General features: G+C 38.2%; 1 protein-coding gene across 1 annotated transcript in view; it reads right to left on the bottom strand.

Annotated features, from left to right (window-relative positions):
• The window catches only part of BNC2 (basonuclin zinc finger protein 2), a 410108-nt gene that overhangs the window by 186305 nt on the left and 200012 nt on the right, over window positions 1-23791 (bottom strand). The window lies entirely within an intron of this gene.

Below are 23791 nucleotides of genomic sequence, written 5' to 3'. Positions count from 1 at the left end.
CACACAAGATAGGTTTTCAAGGCCAGCACGCACTTCCTAACCAAATCCCCCACTTCCTTTGCTCGCTAAACATAACTCCTTTAAATGTGCACATCCTTTAAAAAGTTAGAAGGGAACACCTCGCATGGAATAGCAGGCAGCTGGGGAGCCAATTGGTGCAGTCCGAGGGCACATTCTAGAAAGCAGCTCTTTAACATTCAATAACTACGTGGTAATTGGGCACAGAAACATAAACTGTCAAACTGAATCAAAAACCCTTTGCTTTTCAGAGTCTTATTTGTAAGATTATACTAGAATTAAATTTGAACATCCATCCACCCTATGCATTCAGTCAAATTATAAAACAAGAAAAGAAAGGAAAAAAAACCCAAAAAACGCTGTGCTTTCTTTGGATAAATTAATGTCAGCTTTGTGTCCTTAAACCAGACCCGATCGGGAAATGAAATATGTTTAGTCCTGAAATAGTTGTGGTAATTCAATCCCTGCACTCTCCTTATTTTCTTGATGACAAAGAAAAACTCCCAACTGGCAGGGCCACCTGCACTGATTGCGCCTCCACCCACACCCAGAGAATATGAAAATGAGCCAATGATCATTAACCTTAATTTCTTCTAACATAAACCTCGGCTCTCTTTCAGTCTTGCTACTCAGGGAACTCCCCTGAGATAAAGAAAAGGGGGAGGGGGTGCAAAATAAGGAAATAGGGATTGAAAGCTCCGAGCAAAGGGGGTAGAACGCACATGAAAAAAAAAAAAAGAATCCACTGGCTTTTAAAACCCTGCACAGCTGGCTTATTAAACTTCATACAGCAAAGATGTTACAAAGATAGAGATTCTGTGGCATCCGCACTCTCTGGATAGAGGAGTAGGTTCCTCTCCTTCTGAGCTAACAGTAAGAAAGGGTGCTTCCTGTCCACCCTCTCACTCAGCTGGCACCTCACCCCTGCGCCCAGACATCACTATAGAAAGAGAGGGAGCCATAAAAGGTGGGTCTGGACAGCAGGAATGCAGGTGTGGCTGGAAGATCTCCAGGATGAGGACAAAAGGGGCTCTGCAACCAGGAGACAGATTAGAGATTCCCAAGGTGAGCACTTCAAATACAGTGTTGAATGCATCACGCCTTCTGGTCATTCACATTCAAGTATCACCAACTGGAATCATTTTAATTCAAGCTGTGTGGGGCGAGATCCCATTGGCATGACATCATCTTCTAATGGATGAGGAGCTAAGTTGGGGCCCCACAAAGAAACACAACCAGAAGGGGAACCAGGAGATTTCAGAAAGAAGTCTCTTTTGCGCAGATGTGTATACTGAAAATTACCTTGTTATGTTTGTCTACAGACCTAAACAGATTGCCCCCAAATTGTAAGACCATGAACACAAAGAACACAGCAACATGCCGATGTATGCAACTTCACGTAACCCTCTGTAAAGCATTCCTACAACTGGAGAAAAACAAACTTTAAAAATGACGGCAGTCAGTGCTCAATGAAAGCAAAGTCTTTAAAATGTGTTTTTTTCCCCCTCCATTAAAAATATGAATGCCAGGGCAAAGAAATGCTGAAAGAACGTAACCAAAGCATAAGTGTACTGCCTGCAAGTACACTACGAGATGTTTGTTGTCTACCCAACATAGGTAGACAGAGAACAACTTCGCTCCAACAGTTAGCCCCTCCTGAGGTAGATCTCAAATCAAGTAGCAGCCACGAGGAGGGGGAGGCAGACAGGCAGGAAAAACAAACAACAAACAAAAACCTGGTTACAATTTGGTACAGGGCGCAATTTACACGAACCCTGGCTCCAGTTCGCTCAGTGTTCGCTCCCTTCCTGCTCAGCTACTGACTGACTGTAAGAGGCAAAGCGCATACATACATACATACTACACACCTTTCGCTTGCTTTCCCCTTACCCTCCCCACCCTCAAAGGCTGTCAGAGGTCAATGGTTCTCTCTGGAAGTGAGGACAGAGCGCTGAAGGATTCGGGGCCATGAGTCATCTTAATAGATACTCTAGTGACTGCCTGTGACCCAGCAGTGCGACGAGATAGCAGGGCTTTTAATAAAGCAGCACTTTTGCACATTCACAGCCTGGTTAATTTAATACCCGCTGCCTGTTTACCAAACAGCGCAGGCATGTCTCCGTGTCGATAACTTCCCGGTGACAGTGAGGCGACTGAATCTGGGCATGGAACAGATGCACCTTTTTATGCTCTGTTAAACCGTGTCACAGGCTACAGCCCCTGAGCGCATTCCTTTATTTATGCTGCAGCCAGTTGAGCTAATTGTCAGAGACAGACCTGGTTCTCATTCGGTGGAGTCCGGTAACCGCAGGAGTACATGTGCCGAGGCATTTGAATGGTGCAGAACTCTTTTAAGAAGGAACGACTGAAAAAGAGAGTCAATGTGGAGAGGCATAATCTGCCAATATTTTACCTAGAGAGACTTCAAAAATGTCACATATCTCCATGGTGGGTTATGGGGGGTGGGGACAAAGGAAAAGCATGAGTACCGTGTGAAGGAAGAAGAGCAAAGCAAATGTTAAAAGCAAATACCTAAGTAAAGAGAACATAACAGAGCAGAGATGGCACTCCTTTTTCAAAGGATAGGGTTAGGCCTGCGCAGTTGTAAAATATTCACAGGCTCAAAAATGACCTGAGCACGGGCTAACACTCCATGCAGCTCACACCACTGCTTCTGCACAATACCAGGACTGACCATTTCAGATATCATAGGCAAGACCATTAGTGACACCAAAATTACGAGGAAAACAAGTCCCTCATCCATTCAACCATACACCTTCAGTCTGCTTCATCATGTGTAGACAAAGGAACTTCCATTTATTGTTCTCCTCATACCCTGGAGTATTGGAAGTGTTTCTTATTAGCGGTAATACCATACTCATATTTTATCAGTAGCAAGAGTTCACTGTAGTTAAAGTTCTTCACCCGTCATGGGCATTTTTCAGCAAATTAATGTCTTTTACTTGCATGACTTCTCTTCGTATTATAATTTGGGGTTTAAACAGATCATAATACTTTACAGAAGAGAAAAAGAGCTCTGTGTTGATAATTTTTACCACTTATGACTAAATGACCTCAACTGAGGAATAAAAAATTAAGTCATTTGTCTTAAGAGGTACAAGAGGACATTTTATGGTGTACAATTTAGCTAATAATGGGTTGGGGCCAATCCTTAACAAGTCACATGTTTCCATTGTCCCTTCACCCCCTGCTTATGTTTTTACCACATCCTAACAAAAACATGACCAAAACTGGTGAAAAACATACGGTTCCAACTAATGAATCACATACTTTCCCGCAAGTACAGTAAGTACTACCAGCTGTGTGACAGTCTTGCTTTGGCAGTGGAACCGGCATAGAACAAGCCGGCCCATCTGAAAGCAGCTGTACAGAAAAACCACAAGCAATATAAGTGTGTCTGCCTTCTCAGAGCGGCTTTGTCTCTCTGTTCTGTGTCTCTGCTCTGTCCCCAGAGCGTGCCAGCCATCTTGTTTAAAGAAACTTTCAGAAGTTACAGAGGTAGAGAGAAAACCCACAAATACAAAAAACAAAAACAAAAAACAATAAAAAAAAACCCTGAAGTTTTCAGAAAATGTTGTCACTTTGTCAAGTGGAATTAAAGGAATACGCCTCTCTCCCACATCTACTCTCCCATGTGCACCTTTTGGGGTTTGCCTTAGACTAAAGATTGTGCGTATCTGTGTATTTAAATAAGGAGTGAGAGGTGGGAGGAGGGACAGCCCAAGAGCCAGCTGCTCACACACAAGCCGAAGGATGCACACAAACACACAAACACACACACAGAACAATTCGCAGATTATCAACTCACGCCACGAGCTACTACAAACGTTTAAACTTGCCATTTATACAATAGGCTTCTTTTGTAACCACAGCGCAGCTCTGAAAAGAATTCTCTGGCGAGCCCCAGATATTTTCATACAAATGCACTTTTCCCTTCTGTGAAACAACAGTCAAATGGGTAAACATTACTGTTAAAGGGAAAGAAAAGTCTAGCAGCATTAGCCTAGAAATGTAAGTGGAAATGGTAGGATTTTTTAACATTTATAGTGTGTGAAGGCAATAGGTAATAAAATTTTACCAACATCATTAAGTGATCAGTAGCTTTTATGTAGCGCCTAAGTACCATCTCAGGCTTGCTCTGTGAACAAGAAATACCTAGAGTTGTCACTCTGGGCTTTTCTGAAGTCTTAATCAGGAAAAAGAAAAGTAGTAAAATTACCTCTTTTTTTGGGGGGCAGTGTTTTAAATATAGGGAGTCACATGTAAGGACTTAATAGAGAAGTTTTGCCTTTGATATCAGCCTTTATCACCTAATGTAGCCAAACACGTTATTCTGAGCTTATGTTGTAAAGACGCTCCATGCAGTGAAAATTGAATCCCAAAGTCATATTAATGCATCTTTTCTTTGTTTTTGTCAAAATTGTTCTGTGAATAATTTTGATTTTAATAATGTTGTCACCAATGCGACACATAAAGAATGGTCAGAAAATTCACTACATTAATAGAGAAAACCTTGGCCCCATGGTTTAAATGCTTCCTAAGTGAATTCTGCTGCGTGTGTGTTTAGGGGAGGAGTTTGGGGTTAGGATGGTCAAAGGCAAATGCTTGGGGTGAGTCTAGAAGTCACGTCCATCCATATGGTTGGATCTAGCCAGGCCAAAAAACAAGGTTAACAGCACCAATAGTAATTAGGGAAAGAGCAAATGATGAAGAACAAGCCTTTTCAAATATTCACTAAAAATGTGGATTTGAAAAATAGTATACTGGTAAATAAGACATGAATTTTTTTTTAAAGATTTTATTGGGGAACTAGGGGATGGGAACAGCGCTGGGGAATTGGGGGGAAGGGGAATAGACAAGTTGCTGTCCTTTTGTTCTTCAGTCTAGTTGTGGAGGATGTCACTTCACTGGCCCATGTTGGTATTATCATTGCGCTTTTCCTGGGTGAGGCAGTCGCTCACTGGCCATTGGATGGCCGCTCACAGGCGTCTCACGGCAGCTCACGAAAGCGCACGCCAGCTGCCGGCCATCCCCACTGCAACTGACGCCATTGCCGGTGACTCACGGCAGCCCAGCTCCAGGTCGAGCTGTTGTTCACCATCTTAGCTGTAGAAGGCGCAGCATCACTGGCCCATGTGGGATCCGAACCAGGGCCCTGCTGCTCAGAGCTGGCGTCCCAAGCCAACTCCTAACCAACATGCCACTCGACAGGCCCAAGACATGATTTTTAAAAATGACTAGTTTGTAGCACTCTTAGTTCATGTTCTAATAAGGAATGCTAGTCTAAGAGGGAAAATATACAAAACTAGATAATGAAATTACACAGTGAAACCTATCAAGAAAGAGCTAACATGGTTGAGTCAATCTTATGATAAAATTACTATGGAATCATTAAAACTAACAGAAATTGATTTAACGGCAGGGAAAGACAGTTATAACATATTGATATTCAAAAAGAAGTTTATGAAGCAGTATACACAGTATGATCTTATTTCTATTTTTAAAATGAATACAAGAAAAAGAACGGACAAGAAGAAAATACCCTGAAATGATTAACACCTGTGTGGATAGAGCTATTGGCAATGGTTTTGCTGTTGTTAAACTCCATTTCCTAAATTTTATTTATTTAGCACACATAAATTACATGTAAGAAAAATAAGTTCAGAGTTTTCTCCAGTGTGATAAATTTGATTATTAAAAATCTAGTAACTAGATTTCTGGTCTTGACTAGTAGTTACACTCGAAAATTTAAGAACCGTGAAAAATGTTGAGCTTTTCTCAAAATCAAAAATTGGATTTCTTTGAATCCTTTCAAAACTACTTTTGCCATTTGTTTGCATGTATTTTTTGGGTAAAATCTGAAGACAAGTACTGAATTTACTTATGCCCCCCCCCATTTCCCAAGAGAATACTTTCATCATGAGCTACAAACTAGCCTTTGTTAATTCAAACTTTACAAAATTAATGAACCATAGATCTAAATCTTCACCTTTCTAATAAAAATAATACCTTTAAATAGCACTTCTAATTGCCAAAGCACTCTCATAAAATAAAAATGCGTGCCCACCGCTGAAACACCATTCCTTCATGCCCAAACAAAGCAGCTGTCCTGCAGAACTCAGTTCAGGGGCTTTGGTAGGTGTGATACTATAATATAATAGGATAAACACAACAGTGCAAATCTGTAAAATATGTTTCTCCAGGTTGAAATATGGCAGAAATAACTAGATTAACAACCGTACTCTTGTAATAAAGGACTTAGAATCATACCCAGTAATCAGGAAGATTTACTGTTACACATTCAAATTTTTCATTCTTTGACTTCGTAGAAGGCTGGTATGGTCACTCATATAGCAAATATTTATTGACCAATTACCATGGCCTAGCACTGTGTCCATGTTTGGGTTTGAACACATATAAAGCGAGGCTAGTTGAGCTTTTTGACATCAAAAAACTATCGACTGCAGGAAAAAATGCAAATATTTTAACATGCTGTCTAGATGAGTAGAAATCCACAGAGAACATTCCAGGGCAACAGAGGAGGTGCCTTAACTCATCTAGGGCTTTGGAAAGGCTTCAGGAAAAAGGTAGACGTTATGAAGTATAAAAGCATGTTTAGTAGCCAACCAGGCAGGATTCAGACTAGGGGAAGAAAGGGTCAACATAGAGAATGATCTATCATGGGAAGCAGCAAGGAGCCTGCAGAGAACTACAACCTCATCTGTGTTGCTGGGGCATCAAGATCGAGGCAAGAAGAGACAAAAGTGGATGGTGGCTGAAGGAGGAGGCAGGGTCCAGTCACTGAGGATCCTGTCTGCCCCTTTAAAGAGCTTCCAAGTTTCCTTTCATCTAATCAAACAGTAAGAACTGCAGAAGCTCCATTCTCCAGAAAAGTCAGGATTATCTCTGTTATCTTGGGGGCTTGGGGCAGGGGGAGAACAGGGGCATAACCAATCCCTCATTTTTTTTATCTTTTTTTTTCCAAGAAAGCATTTACCAAATACCTTCTATGTGCCAGGCACTGTTTTAGCCACTGAAAACTCCAGAATAAACAGTAGTACTCCTTGCCCTTAAGGAGCCTACTTCTAAGTTTCCCTCATTAGGTAATAATTTCTTCAAAAGCAAAATTAAAAAATGTGGCATGGCACTCTATGTCTTTTGGAGCCTGAAAGCAAAGAAAGACTGAGATAAAAAGAATCTGCATAACTAAAAGCACAATACGCCCAAATCATTTTATCAGTCACATTTTGCCAAATTGATGAAGTCATAATTAGAGAGCACAATTTATCAAGGCATTGCTATTTGCAGACATTTGCATATTGGACCCACCAAACCTTGACCAGGTACCAGGTACAACCACTGCATAGAAGCCACAACACAGCAACACAGATAGTGTACAGGGGAAGTCTAGCCCACACCCTTGCTCACCGATTATATTGGGGATGTGTGGCAATCTTTAACAGTACAATCCCAGGGCCTAGCTGTATGCATTTAATTCATAAGATACCAGATAAAACATTGTAATGCAAATTTTGACACTAGTCAAATTTTAGTACCAACTTTTATGCAAAAGTCTATACCCCATAAAAACCACTTTCTCAATAATTCCTAATGCAGTACCCTTGGGGAAAACAATATAATCGAGTTTTACATGAGGGCAGGTTTCTTAATACCAGCTGGTAATATTTGGGCCCTGAAACATGAGAACTGATCATATTAAAATCCAGATACCAGCTATTATAACTAAAATTGTTGCTTCATTCATATTTAGCATGAAGAGGGGTCTATCTAAAGCAGGCTCTATTAACTACAATGTGGTTTTAATTGGAGTCTGTTTTAGATGAGCCACCTGTATTTCATCTTTTTAAAATTATCCATAATTTTCTGTGCAATTTGCCTCTGTAACATAACGAATAGCAGTTAGTTATAGATTATTGCCATTGTTTAGATGTCTAAGAAGAGAAAGCAAAACTGTCTATTTACTGAAACACAGTGACCGTGGACCAAAGAAAGTAGACTAGGGTTCTGTTTCTGTTCCAGTCCACGGGGGAACAAGTGCATATATGTGAAAGTACTGTTGGGCCTTAACTAGAAAGACAATAGATTAAAAGCCATATTATTCTTGCTTCATTACAGCTCCACTAGTGCTACAATAACTAAAATTTCACTTTCTTTTCTACTCGAGAAGAGCCTCTTATTTTTTAAAAAACATTTTTAACTGTGGAAATGCCATTGCCACCAGCTACCTCAAATAACGTTTGCTTTATAGTGCTATTGCTCTACTTTCCAGTTATTTATACTTCAATCTATTCACTGTTTGTTCCCAACTAAGACTGTTCACCAGTGTTATATGATGTCAGGATAGTTTCCATCTTCATTGTTTATTTGCCTGAGAATTATAAAAACATTCTGAAATATGGTATATGAAACATCATCAGAATGATGAGTCCTCTACAGACCCAAGGAAATAGCAATTAGCAAACTAAGGGATATTTATGTGATGTCAATAACAGGAACCACACAACAAACAGAACACCTACTATGCAAATATCAAAGACGATGCTTCATTTGATACGTTCTGATTACCAAAAATGTATCCCAAAGTCAATAACCAGAGTCAGAATTTCAGTGGGTATCAAATATATCAAAACTGCTTTTTATTGCATGCTAAACTTAGGCATGCTATAGGCTATTTAGCAGGGGATATCTACCTAAATTTGCCGGCACTATTTATTTAACTATGCTACCCCAACTTTTCTCTTTATGCTTAGCAGCTAACAGAGGTGAATTCTGATTAGTATTTCTCCCCTAGACAGTTTGTTGCACAACAGGACTCTACTTGCCTTGTCTCATGATAGGACTATTCGCCTAAATTATATCCTCCAATTCCAATTTATTCACTCTGCACACTCAATGGACTTAAAACTACACTACAGAAATAGCGCCTTTCTCTTCTGCAAATGTCAATTTATTTTTTCTCCAACATATCTATTCCTCTATTAAGTTCTGACCTTGATTTGCCTGCTCCCCTACTTAAAACATTTTTTATTTGAGGGTATTATCAGCTTCTATTATTTTCCCAATTTCTCCAAATACAGTTGTTAGAATTAGTCACATGAAATCTGAATATATGTCTTGTGATAAATAGGTAAACTAAATATTCAGAGTAACAGACCCAAAAATCTAACCTCAGAGAATTATTGCCATTAGTTATCAAAATTATCCTATAAATAAACCTTCAAATATCTCATTCTTAAACACCAAAGTCTGAGCCCAAGAATCTGCCTACAGGAGTTGTATGCACTGCAGTAGGGGGGAAAAGAAACACCTAAGTAATAAAAGTCTTTTCCTTTTAATCTAACCCAATAACACCAGCAATTTCCTTACATATTCCATTATGAAAGTTGTAGCTTGAGTTCAGTGCCATGTGATAGAATCTATTACTAACATGGTTTGTATAAATTACATATAACATACCCCATATGGAAATCATATTTTCACAGTAACTGGTGTTTAATAACAAACGCTGTAACTTGGAGTACCCTCAGCATTTTTTCTTGTTCTCTTATGCTGCTGTATTATGCCGGCAATTTGTCTGCTAAGAAATTTAGTCTGTGAAACCAAGGCTCTTGAATTTTGTCACTGTTGTTAAGAAGGGATTAATTTTATCCCATGTGTGTTAGTTACAAGATAACTGGGCTTTCTGACAGGCACCACCATAAATTATCTTGACCAAAAAATTATTCTGAACATTGGTAGGTAAGAATGCTCTTGCATAAACATACTTGTTTGTGGAAGTTACTAATTAATTTTGTTTATTTTTACAATTTTATGTCTCTTTTTTCCCCCCGTTGGTCTCTGTCATGTAAAATTTATTAGCCAATGTGCCACAAGCTCTAACTAGCTTCATTTAATATTTTATAATACCTTTGAGTGCTTTGATAACAGCAAGTATTTTTTTTTCTATTTTAATAGGCACAATCTTTATGTTAGAATGTTATGAGAATACACAATATTACCAAGAAGTTAAAAAATAACTAGTGATTCGGTCAGCGTCTGAATTAATACTGCAAAGTTTTGTGTGTGGGCACAAGATATAATTTGAAGTCACATATTTCAAAATGGGAAGGGCTATTTTACTGCATGGATTTCTCTGCCAACTCTTGCTGGAGAGTCCAACAAGGTAAATATAGTTCTGGACAAAAGCTCATGATAAACAAAGTCAACAGGTCAGGCATAGAACTTTAGATGTGGAGCCTAAAAGCCATAATCTAGCTTTAAAAATGGGTTTCTTCAACAGAAAAGAGAAAGAAAAATGGCTGATTTAAAAGATCACTAACAAAACAAGCACTCCAGATGACAAAGGGTAAGAAGTAGGGGGTGGGAAGCAGTAAAAGGGCTCCCAGCAAGTGAGAAGAGCTGTGGGACAGGAGGCATCATGTATAAGGTGCTGGTGGTTGTTTTTAAATGCTGTGAGGCTGGGAGCAATTTAAACTGGAGATAAAAGGATCCCCAAAATCTGCACAAAGCAAACGGCAAAATAATCTTAGGAATGTTCCTTGGACTGCTCTAGAATATTAGAATATGGAGATGTAGAATGAGCAAAAACAGCACACCCAGAGACTAAAGTAAAATGTGAAATTATATTGGCATGTTGGTCACAAGAATCATACTGCTGCCGAAGTATCTACAGAAAAAAATACCTCCCAGTACAAAGAATAGGAATGTCTGAGCAACTGTGGTTTAGTATTCAGGAAGGTGCCTGTTTTAGAGGAAGGCTTCTTTTGTCTAGTGCCTCATGTCTACGTGGTATGAAGCACAGCTGAAAGAGGGAGGCACTAACCGATTCCAAATCCAAGGAATACCCAAAACATATCTGAAGGAAAGGGAGGCATTTCTGTGCTACCTTGCCTTTTCTTTCTTTTTTTAACCCTGCTACTGAAATGCTGTGTCTCACCAGACCCTCACAACAAGCTAGACAGGTGGGATGTTATTTGAAGCCACGGCCTTTATTTAATTAGTAAGCTAAAGAGTGTTGATGAAAAGTCTGGATACAATTTTAAATCATTTGTTCTATAATTATTCCACAATAACAAATAAAGTGAAACAATTTTAAAGCCCAAGCACCACTCTCCTAGCTAAATGGAAATACAGGTAGTAGGACCCTTAGAATAACTCCTGCTGAGGTTCAAAGACAACTGCTTTGAGTTTTGTTTTTTGGGGTTTTTTTCCTTGCCATCTAAGGAGGGGCAATATTTTTCCCCCTCCTTTTTCTTTTCTTAGGCACATGAAAGGCTATGGAATTAATTTTGTGTTACCAAGCTCTGTGTATATGAACTCTTACAGAAAAATGATGCAAAGGAATAAGCTTTGTAAGGTGTCTAACGGACAAGCAAACTTTAAAAGGCAAATGCCCCTTTTGTGTCCATGTATTCGAACCTAACGTAAAGTTAGAATTATGTGAGCGATGCAAGAGATTCAGCAAGCTCTCATACAGTGTAAACACAATAGCTCAAGTGGTGATGTTCACTGACATCAAAGCCCTCTCTCCACAACGTGCTGGGGCAAGCCTCTGCCAGGGAAACTCTGCCTGTGTCAAATGGATTGCTCTAACCCCCCACAATAACCCAGGGTGTGATTTAAATCATAACGTACATAATTAGCTTGGGGTTTATCACACTAAATCCAAGTGTTCGAAGTTACAACCAAATTCCGTGCCCCCGCAAAAACTATGAACATATTTTAAGTAGTAGTTTTAAAAACAGGCAGCAGCCCCATGTATTTCAAAGACGTGTCCACATAATTAATGTCTCACACACCTGCAGAGCTTCCCTAGATACTAGAAATTTTAAGATACAAATGGAACGAGATTAAAAGAAAAAACTAAAAAAGCCCTCTGGTGCCTCAAAGGTGGACAACAACTATCAGGCAAGGAAAAAAAGACATAGGTTCACAATGTTCAGGATAATGTGGTATAATTTACATACAGTGAAATAGACAGATCTTAAGTGTCTAGCAAGAATATATTTTGGAGGGAACATACAAAAATCAGAGACTGATTTTTTTTAAATTTTTTTTTTTAAACGGGTGTGGCTGATAACAAAATCCCTGGGACACTGTAGGTAACTATAATTAGCAGCCGGTGACTCTGAGCAGGATTGGATCCACCTAAATTTTAAATGATCGCTTCAAGCTAAACTTCTGGGAACATCTTTGGTCTGGTAATCAGTCTGGGAGTCTTGTAGGAACAAGCTTTCTCGTGATATTTCCACTGCCTCGTGGTTTCTGGCATGGTTGAGCCGTCTACAGAAACAAGATTTTCTACGTGTCTTGTTATTTCCATTTCCTATCTCAAATGAAACCAAGTGCATATGGATAGGAATGTTAAAAATACACACACATGCAAACTTTTCATCATCAAGGCTGTTTCTAAATCCAGTCAAAGGAAATTTGTCAATAGTACATTTGAAGATTCCAGGCAGCTCTCGTTGTACTGATTATTGAATGAAACAAAATACTTGGATGTAAGGAGAGAACCAAATAATTTCGTATTTTTTAAAAATGGGTTATTCTCATAACCATGCCAGTGTTGAGAATGGTTAAAACTTAAGACATCTTAATGAACTAAGCACCCGAAAATCTTAAGGCTACAAGGACCTTTCAAACACATGATCCATCACATTCAGATTCTCACCTGCACTCCTTAGAGGTCACTAACTACAGGCATACCTCATGTTACTGCGCTTCACAGATATTACGTTTTTTTACAAGTTGAGCACAAGACCCTATACCAGCAAAAAAGATTACAACTGTTGTTACTGTGATACTCGCTTCATTGCGATGGTATGGAGCCAAATCCACAATATCTCGGGGGTATGTCTGTACATTTAAAACCCTATAGACAGGGTACATCGTTATACACTACACCATATTACATTCATAAAAGTATAGTCCCAGAAAAAGACACCCATTAAAAAAAATCAACTTTTTCATCTAGTAAAATATGCCAAACAATGGTAAACTTTGAAAAAAATGGGGTAATCCAATTTTTAATGTTTCGTTTTGTCCATTTATTTTAAATTAAAAAAATTGAGTCTATTCTAAATGGCCATAAAATACTTCACCTAAGACTACTGGGTCTTATAATTCTCAGCAAGGAATTTAATATCTAAACACAATGATAATATACATTTCAAAAGTTAAAGATAATAATTAGATACTAGGACATGGAGGGTAGCAATGTAACTTCAGGATAATGAGGCAGTTATTATTCATTTGCAAGTATAAGGTATTTAGAAAGTCTGAGGTTAAAAGAACTCTCAGAAAAAGGAAGGAGTAAAAAAAAGGATGATGTGTAATAGGTTATTTTCCTTTGAAAGAAATGTTTCCTCAATGCTGACTTAAAAAGTATTGACGTTATAAAAAAATTGTATTTATTTTTGTAAAAACAAGTTAATAAAGTATTCTGGGATGACACATCAGAAATCATTTCTCCAAAAACAAAATTTAGGTCAAATAACAGAAATAATAGACATTTATATTCATGGCAATGCTATTATTAGCCTCTGATAAGTACCAGAACAAACCATGGCCATTTTATTCTAATATTAAATTACAGTATTAGCTTACTAATTATCAACATCGAAAAAAGAACAAAGATTCACCCTTTGGCCTGTTTACTTCTGTAGGCATAGTTCTAACATATATATTTCAACAATGATTTCAAGTTGTAAGAAGCAATTATAATCTCAATGCACCACTGTTGAATGCTATTACTTTGTATTCTCTTTTTTATTCTTTATCTGTTAGTGTTTCTTATTTAATTCTGTATCAAAAAAATTTATTTCTCTATGACAATAAACCTTATTTTTAGATACATGAATCCATTTCCTCTATACTGCTTCTAATGATTATAAATTAAAAAGTAGCAATATAAATATCCTCTTCATAAAAAAGAGAGCTCGGTGGAGTATTTGATAAACTTCTGTCCTTAATCTTGCCAAGCCACACTTATGGTTAAGAAAATTAACTTATAAAAAGAACAACAAAAAAAAGAACACTAAGTCAATAGACGAGAAAAACCAAGAGTAATGGTTGCATGTACAATAAATGCATCAGTTATGTTAGATTAAATCAGGAAACAGAATATCCAAAGATAGATGAACAAACTCTCTCCCCCCCTCCTCCCCTAAGCTGCAACCATCATTGCCAACAGATATTACATCCCGACCATAAATATACTGTATTAAACATAAATACATTCGAGTTCATCTAATTTTGATACTTTTACAATATTTAACAAAACCTGTGAGGGACAGAGCCCTTTTATATTAGAAAATGGCAATTATTAACTACTAGCTAACTAAATTTTCATTTACAGGTTAGTTAGTAGCTTCCTCAGAAAGCAGAGAGTACTCCTGTTAAGTATTTATCATTTCAAATTATACATCCCCATCAAGCAGTCATTCCGTTAGGCTACGCAAATTGTAGAAAATGCCCAAGTTTATGCAAGAAACTGTGAGGGCTGGCTTGCTGTAAATGAAGCATGAGCTGAGGCATGTGTTTTAAAGGATTTTAAGAGCCCTTCAAGGAGATCCAACAGGAGGCACCAAATATGTGAACTTCAGTTCAAAGCATAACAATCTAGTTGGTGAAGAGTCCAAATCGGGAACCAAGAATTGGATATATCCCTTGTGATCATATGACATCAAGCCTCCGGATTTCACAGTCTTCGATCTTAAATGAAACTGGCACTAAAATCCTGTTACTTTAAAAAGGTACTATAAGAATTCAATGAGAAGTTCACAGCTCTAGAGAGAGTTAAGATACTATTATTGTGAACATTTACAGATGTTGCCAGGATGGGAATACAGGAAATTCGACCCTCAGAACAAGACCTAGAAATGCTCATGGAGAAACACATGAAAATTTCTGAATCAAGTAACTGCTGGAAAAGTACAAAGAATGAAAGGCTTTGGTCTATGTTGTAGAAATCACTTCCCAGAAATATTCATTCTGAGAGTCCACAAATTACTTTTTAGTGTTCCTCAATGCTGACTTGAAAAGTATTGATATTATAAAAAGATTGCATTTATTTTTATAAAAACAAGTTAATAAAGTATTCTGGGATGACACATCTTGAAGCCATTTCATAAAAAAAAAAAGTTAGGTCAAGAACAGAAATAATGGTAAAATAACAGAAATAAAGGTTTTAAACATTCATATTATAATACAAATATACATACAATCATACTATGAAGAGTACTTGAGTATTATTCGAAATAATTCACATTGCACAACTTTTTTTAAAAAAATCAATGAGGAGATTAAAATAAAATTTTTGAGATCTTAAAATGTGAAATAAAAATGCTGGTCAGATAGATGGGAAATCTCTTCTCCCTTTTAAGAATGTTCCCTTTCCTGGGAAATTTAAAAATCCACACTAAGTAAATTTGCTAAGGTGCTGTCCTCGGTATTTTAAAGTCAACCCTTATTACTGCTATGAAATTGTTTATTGTCCCAATATGTTGCCTCTATTTAACTTCCTGTTTTTTTTGGTTTAATTACTAAACAATTTCAAAAGGTAACAACTTAATCTCATCCCTAAACATTTCTAAACTTAAAAAAATGTTAAGAAGCAAGTTAAATAATTTATTGAACCAAAGATACCTATTTTCACATTAAGTGCCTGAAATCAGTGGGTCTCTAGTTGAGATTTCTAAAACTTTTGTCATACAGAAATCCTAGTTCAAATAAACACTTCCTTTGCATGAAGGTACAGAGATTAAGTGAAATAAGACATACAAAAACACATAACCCCCTTAGATCCTTTTTTGGAACAAGCCAAGACATAACAGGAATACTATGGAAGGTGATGTTAATTAATGGAATGACCACTCTCCTATTTGCAGTTAAAATTTAAGTCACCAACTAATATTTACCAACTTACTGGTTAAACATTTGTTCTCCGCAATAAGTAGGCACCCAATGCAGCAAATTATTAAGCAACAGTTATCATCTGATTTCCACCTACTTATCACATTTAAGACTTACTACCATCATATCCATAAGCCCAAATAAATGGGGATCCTACTTCTAAAACACTCATCTTACATGTCACTAAAATATTACCTCGTCAACATGCTCTTTCCACTTCCCTACCCTGAACTTACAATTCTATCTATTGGGTTGTCAGAAAAGTCACGATGCATTTTTGCAACGAAGAACATAGAAAAAACAAGATGTCATGGCTTTTCCGACAACCCAATAATACAAGTCTTTTTTTTTTGATACTTTAAAATGGGAGCATAAGGAATTATTTTTCAATGAACAGGAGAAAGAAAGCAGTATCTGTAAACACTGAAGAAGTCTGAGTGGCAATTTGTTTTGTTAAGTGCTGTTTTAGGCAACACGGCAGTGGCTTCTGGTTCTAACCTAAGAAACATCTCTGAGACTTTCAGGTGACACTACCAAGTACTGCCACCCACACCTGAACTCTCCTTTGAAGGGTAGAGAGCACCTTTGAACATCCTCCCTTACCATATGGCTTTCCTTATTTTTTCCCTCAAAGAACAACAGAAACCACACTACAACACCAATGACCAGACCACCCCTCCCTCAGCATTCACCTCAGTCACATTTTTCTTTCCCTTCCATAGACACGAAATCTTTGAGGCAAATCTACAGCCTCCAAGTTTCCAAGTGTCCGTTTGGCAGCAGGAAGACCATCATCACGAATGCCCTGTGCTCTCTTAGGAGTCAAGAAATGGGAAGAAAACCAGTGAGTGCCTTGGGGCCACATTTTTTGTTTTCTTAATTTTGGCTTTCAGAATATGATCGAGCATTCCCGTGGCTTAAACTATCGACACAAAACCCTTATTTTGGAATGAGAAATAGTCATCAAACCCTTCCAGGGGAAGGTACAGCTAAGTAGTTGAGAAGCCACGGTTCTAGAATTAACCTGCCAGGCTCCAATCCCACTGCCTCCACTTGCTCTGCCTTCAAAAGTGTAGGCAGGTGACCTAATCTCTCTGGGCCTGTTTGGTTATCTGTGATATAGGAATATTAGCATACCTAATCAAGGAAGGAAGCCCTAAAAAACTCTTGCCATAGCGCCTGAACCACAATAGGTGCTCACTAAATGTAACCAGTATTACCATACTAGAAATAGTACTGCACAAATGAATCAAGATCCCAGAACTCTCTTTTCTAGAGAGGGGGCTGGGATTAATGTAGGATTAACACATATGAGTGGTGAGAAGAACTCAGGTCCAAACCTGCGAGATCTGAATTCTAACATAATTAGAATAATTTTGCCTCCTGTGAAATCTCACTGACCTCATATGTAAATTAAAGAGGTTGGTCTAGAATCTACATTAGTGGTTTTCAGCTCTGGTTGCATATTTTAATCATCTGTAGAAAGTGAAAGAAATAGCCATACATACCATCTCCATCAATTCAACTTTAACACTGGTTATAGTGTTTGGTAGCATCATCTGAGGTCCCTCCTATCTTTTAATTCTAGAATTATTAGCTTTCCCTATCTTTTCTTGCATGAAAAAATATGGAGATCTAATATTCTAAGCATGTTTAGAGCAGCAATCACTAATGAAGCTTCTTGGTATCTATGAGGATACCAGGGATTCACTCATCATTTCAGGCCTCTTCTGGGGTAAATGGGACAAGCCCATGGCTCTTTACCTGCCCCCAAAATTCATCTCCCCCAGCACGGTTTAAGATTAAATATTTTATGTTTAGGAAATCATCAAATAGCTTTCTTTAGCACATTTTCCTCAAGGACAGTGGCAGCAAGTAGCCCATTTTTAAAACGTTGAGTTCTCTTGACACGAAGAAGTTCCAGAGATACCCAGGGGTGAGGGAACACCTAATGCCTGAAAAGATACTCCAAGAGAATCTTAGAATAACTTTCTGATATCCAACCTTTAGAGAAGTCAAAGTGAAGATTCACAGATTTACAAATGGTAACCTGCATCAAAAGTCTTTGAAATACCTTTTATTTCTATTCTGCCTTTCTGTAGTGACATTAAAATTTCCTACACATATCAGAGATATTCCAGAGAGATATTTTCATTCTCAACTTACCACTGGAGTCAGGGGCCGAAATGGGAAGAGAATCCAGATCTCTGGAATAGCTTTAGGTGGCCCAGCAAGTCAGCGGATATGAACAGAGAAATGAGGCGGTTGCACTAAATTAACTCAAGTTCCACATAAGTTAAATATATTGTGATTGTAAGATTATCTTTATGCACTATTCTCTTGACAGTATCAAGAGTTGAATATAAACTTTCACAGGCAACAAAACTTAAAATTAAGCTGAACATTCTTTTTACTATTTAATCATTATGGCTATTCATAGGGGGAAAAAATGGAATCGACTCCAAATGCAGTCTAGATATGTTAACTCATTTATAGTCACTGGGATTCTGAATAATCCCTAATTCTCCCAAACATTCCTCTTTTCTTCAGCCTGTGCCTTGTGTTTATAGAAAATTACAATTTGTCCTTTAAACTAACAATGACAAACATGAAGGGAATTGTGTAATTAGTGATGTAGGGCAGTTAACATAAGTATCAGCCTAAGAGTATCAAGGGAGAAACAGAAAAAGAGACAGCAAATAAATAAATGATACATATGAAATATCGAACAGCAAAACCAATGACTGTCAAGAAGGGAATGTACTTCCCAAAAGGAGGGCAACTGCTATTTTAGCAGGTTTCTTTTCTTTGCCCTTCCTGTTTCTTTTATTTTGGACTAATGTTGATTTAGGCATTTTATTTTGCTTATTCTCTTTCTCTTAAAAACTTGAAGGAAACTAGGACCTGTTCTAGAAGCAGACTTTGTAAATTAGCACCTAACTCCTCAACTTCCTGTGTTTCACAAAACATCTCCAGCACTGTCCATCTAAGCCATAACAAGGATGTTGAAGTCATCTACTTAAAAGAAGTCATTACTGACTGCTGTCATAATATTGTCTTATGTAAACGCTAACCAGATACTGGAGTGTCTCTAGTTGCTGCCAATGAATCAAAGTTTAAATAAAAAAGGATAATAATTAATAATGTTGTTTAAACCTTGCCTTGCATAAGAGAAATGACTATTTGAGAGGGTAGGGTAAGAGGCATGAGGAGACAGCCTCTGGTTCTTATAATTCAGTGCTACTGTGAGAAAGTCAAGGAATCTTGCCCCAAATTCTTCATCTTCAAAATGAGTGCAACAGTCTGAACTTCCATTCTTCACAAAACATTATTTTGTTATTTTTCACCCATCCTGAGACCTTTACATGAAGGGTTTGGACATCAGATCTGGGATCTTATCCTTGTCCCATCACTTATCAGCTGTGTAACTGTGAGTAGGTTATTCAAGGCTTAGCTTCTTCAGCTATCAAGTGGGAATAATAACAGTACTTACATAAATAGGGTATTAGAAAGATTATCCGAGATAATGTACATAAAGTCACAGCCCATTGCCTGTAATGGTTAAGTAGCTTAATGAAGAGTAACTACTATTAACCTAATCATCTGGAATTTTTGTCCTGAAAGTACTCAGGCTGATGGGGCTGCAGGAACTTCTCAGATGGCACCTCAAGTCCAGAGCCATCCTGAGGCTTCTCAGTGCCTCAAAACCTAACTCGAAAAATAGTGAGGACAGACATCCAATCTAAAATATACTTCCAGAAACTCTCAAAGGCACAGTTCCTTTCAGGCCATTCCCAAGAGCTTTGAAGAAGCCCTCAGATTATTCCAAAAGCCCACATATACACCCAACACCTCTGCCTTCTAGTGGCATAATAGTTTTATAAGACAAGTGAGGGTTCCCAGAGTTTTAAGATGCTGGAGAACAACAGAAGCATTCAAGCCCTGCCTCTGTTGCCTCTGAGCCATCGCAGTGCACATGGAGGTCACTATTCCTGAAGGTCATGGCTGTGGATTAAGAACACCCAGAAGCCTGAGGCTTTGGGATGGGCAGTTAGCCCACTGCTGGGGAATTCTTTCAGCCTTGGGTGGGGAGTTAGCAGAGCAGTGGAAAGGCCTTCTAATTACAGCAGACATATGGCAGTCAACTCTCTGTCCAAGTCAAGAGGAGCTATGATGTCAGGATGTTTCCACTACATAGAAACGACCCATAAAATATGTCCAAATATCCTTTTTCTAATGGATGTTGTTTATAATGGAATATCACTTAGTAGTAAGAAATAAGTTACTGATACACAAACAACATGGATAAGCTCTCAAAGCTTTGCTGTTCAACAAGAACGAGCCAGACACAACATAGTTCATTACATACTGGATGATCCAATATATATATGAAGCTCTAGACAGGCAAAATTTATTCTGACAGTAATAAAAATAATGGTTGCCTCCAGGTGGAAGGAGATTGACTAAAAGGGAACATGAGGGAACATTATAGGGTAAAGAAAATGATAGGGATTTTGATTGGGGTGATAATTTAACGTGAGTGTATACATGTGTCACACAACTCATGAGTACACTTAAAAATCTATGCATTTTATTTTATGTAAATTGTACCAAAGTTAAAAATTAGGGGTCAAGCAAAAGATATGCTAAAGTTCTAGAGTGCACACAAAAATAGGGGTGGAGATCAACCAAAGGGATAGTCCATATTGCAACAACTGGGAATGGATAGATGCTCCATTGGGAGGTTACTCATACCTGAGTCCCAGGAATAAGTAACATAAGATTCTTCCTGTGAAGTATCACAGACAGTGGAGTTTCGCTTGTCAGTTTCAGCAGGCCATGCCCACCCATGAGCAAGCATGTGAGAGCCAATTACAAGTATTACATATGGAGAGATGGGGAGGTGAACAGCCGGAAGAAGACGAGAAATGGCAGTTGATTTTATTTAAATACAACCTGTTTGTAGAAGACATTTCCCATGTATACCCAAGCACATCTACCTGTGGTTGTATTTTCCTGATGTCTATCAGCCCTTTTTTTTTTTTGTTCCAGGCTTGAGTACAGCACATGTTCCAATTAACTCCACTCTTTGTTGCAACTTGCTGAGCCGGGTGTCCCTTGCCAAAAAGGGGTAGGTGGTGGGTTATATAACAAGGATTGGGGTGGAACCTGCTGCCAAGTCTGTACAGAGAGCTGGTGAAATGTGTGTGGTATGGGTGGGGGCTGGTGGAAGGTGGGAAGAAAAGGGGCGACCACAGGAAGAATAACATCCGTAGAGACAGATTTTGACAGAGGCAGGCCTCATCAGTTGTGTGGCTGCGAAAAAGGTCAAAGGCCAGCTGAATTGGGGGTGATGAGGAGTCAATGTATAGGATGTATATTAGGTGGTTTCATTGCACAAGAATTTTTCTCCCCTGGGATGATACTTCTGGGAATAGTCTAAGATGACAATAACTTTAGAAAGGGGCTTGATCCGAGTACAACCATGAAGGGATTTTTTTTGTTTGTTCATTTTAAAATGAGAGAGAGAAAGGGAGGTCATAAGGTTAAAGGATAAAGTTGGGTCTTCGACAAAGTTTTTCAAGTAACACAGAAAAGATCCAACAATAGGTGCATTCCCACCATTTTAGTGAGTAAAGTACTACTCACTAAAAAGCAAACTTGAAACTTGATTTTCTTAGGCAGGCTCAAAGGTATTTTAGACATTTAGATGAGTTGTTATTCAGACTTACTTGTGCGTCAGCTGGTTCTATCCCACAGCCATGGACTAAATTCCCAACCCTGTTCAACTATCTCCCAATCCATGAAAGAGTGTATGCACTATGAACAGAAATTTATTCCTTCCACTGAACAAAATGAAGGGACAGAAACTAAATACTAAAGGGCAGTCCCCATCAAGCATCCCTGGGACTCATCCCTTTGAAGACAGGATTATAAGAAGTCACCAGCGCGCTCAAAAAATGTTTTTTAACAAAGACACATGGTCTTTAAATTTCACATTAACACAACTTACTTAACTGATCGCCATTTGCAATTCATTAGGGATTGTTTTCCATTAGAATTATGCCCTCTAAAGGTGACCGGGCACATAAGGGCAGCTAATGAATATGACGTACTCAACCTATGTTAAAATGTAGTTTGAGTCAATCACTGTGGGTTAAAACCAACTGTCTTTATACCAAAAAGATATAGCTACTTAGTCCCATTAGCCTCTGTGACAAAAGATGAAAACACAGAGGCACATCATGCACGTCTATACATACATATATATCCTATGCTTTGCACACAACTGGAATGTTAAATGATGAGCTCTACAAATAACAACGTTTGCGCTTCCAGCGAGAGGAGGAATGAGCCTGATTAATAGAGAACTTGCCAAGGTGTTTCAGGACAGTCGGCATCAGATAAGCTCGTGGTCCTCCCCACACTGCCGAGACTGAGAGCTGAAAAGCAGCATGTGCTATGTATGCCCCTGAACCAGACCCTGGTCTAAGAGGCCAGTGGTCTGCAACTGAGCAATTCTTTAGGAAACATTAGTTCTGAACACGACTTTCCCAGAGTCCCTGGGAAAAAGAGAAGACCTGGAAGACTGCTTTCTCAATCCCTCATAAATCAAAAGGGAGAATTGAGTCCATTGGTGACACATCTTTTTTTCCATAAGCCTAATGCTTATCTTATGAAAAGTATCACTTACCTCAAGAGGAAAACTAGGAGCACTGGCACAAATCTGAGGAAGACAGAGATAGAGGAAGGGAGAGAGGGAAGGAGGAACACATTTGGCCTGCCCTGGAATTTTTTTTTTTTTAAGCATCTTCAGTAAGAAATCAATGACCGCATATTTGAAAAGCTATTTCTATAGGCCTCCCTTTCTAACCTTTAAATTTAAAATCTTCATGATTTTATGTTCAGGTGGCAAAATCTATATGAGCAACATTGGATTTTTTCCTGATGTTTAAATAATGGATTAGCCCAAATTTTCTTTCCAGAGAACGCGCTGTCATAAACTCCACTTATCTGTGAGGCCAGTGCTATAGAATCATATATGATATGGCCACAAGCCTTGGCTGGGCTTACACTAAGATGCGAAGACCACTCACCCCGTTGTACATTTCTGGGACACCCCGAAGACTAGAACTAAATGTCAATACTGACGTCTATGGGGACACAGAGATCTAAATCCATTTTGCAATCATTTTTCCAAAGGCTCCCCCAAGGAAAATTAGAAATAGAGAAACTGTGGACCAAAGTAGTTCATCCAACATGATTAGTTTCGACCCACAGTCCACACTCAACCCCAGATATACAGAGGAGAAAGGGAAAGAGCAGAGTAGAAAGCAAACACAGAGATGAAGGCACAGTTGGTTTCCAAAGTACACTGTCCTGAATACAGAATATTATCAAATGCATATTGCTATTCATAAGACACAGTAACTCTTTAAAATTCGAAAAAATATTGACTGTTCACAGGTATATTTTAAAATGGAATTTTACTTGTGAACCATTTTTTTAAATAAGAAATGGAGAGCATAAAGGAGGCCATTCAACTTAAATTACTATTTTATTTTTTATTTTTTTATATTGGAGATGCATTGTGTTTGAGAGTAGACAGGACTGGGCCCGACGGGTTAGGACATCATTACTGTGTTTATATCTTAGTGGTAAAATATTCTGTTTTTACCTATTCTGCAAAGACTAATTAAAGCCTTTTTAGTTCTCCATTCACTCCAGGTACTTCACATCTGGAGTATAAATAACAGAGTCTGTGCCAAACCACCTAGCTGCTTTCATAGTGGAAATTATATTTGAAAAAAAATTT

Source organism: Hipposideros armiger, unplaced genomic scaffold, assembly GCF_001890085.2.
Source record: "Hipposideros armiger isolate ML-2016 unplaced genomic scaffold, ASM189008v1 scaffold_506, whole genome shotgun sequence".
NCBI classification, from domain to species: domain Eukaryota; kingdom Metazoa; phylum Chordata; class Mammalia; order Chiroptera; family Hipposideridae; genus Hipposideros; species Hipposideros armiger.
The sequence above is the reverse complement of the archived record's forward strand: the minus strand, read 5'-3'. Positions and strand labels throughout refer to the sequence as shown.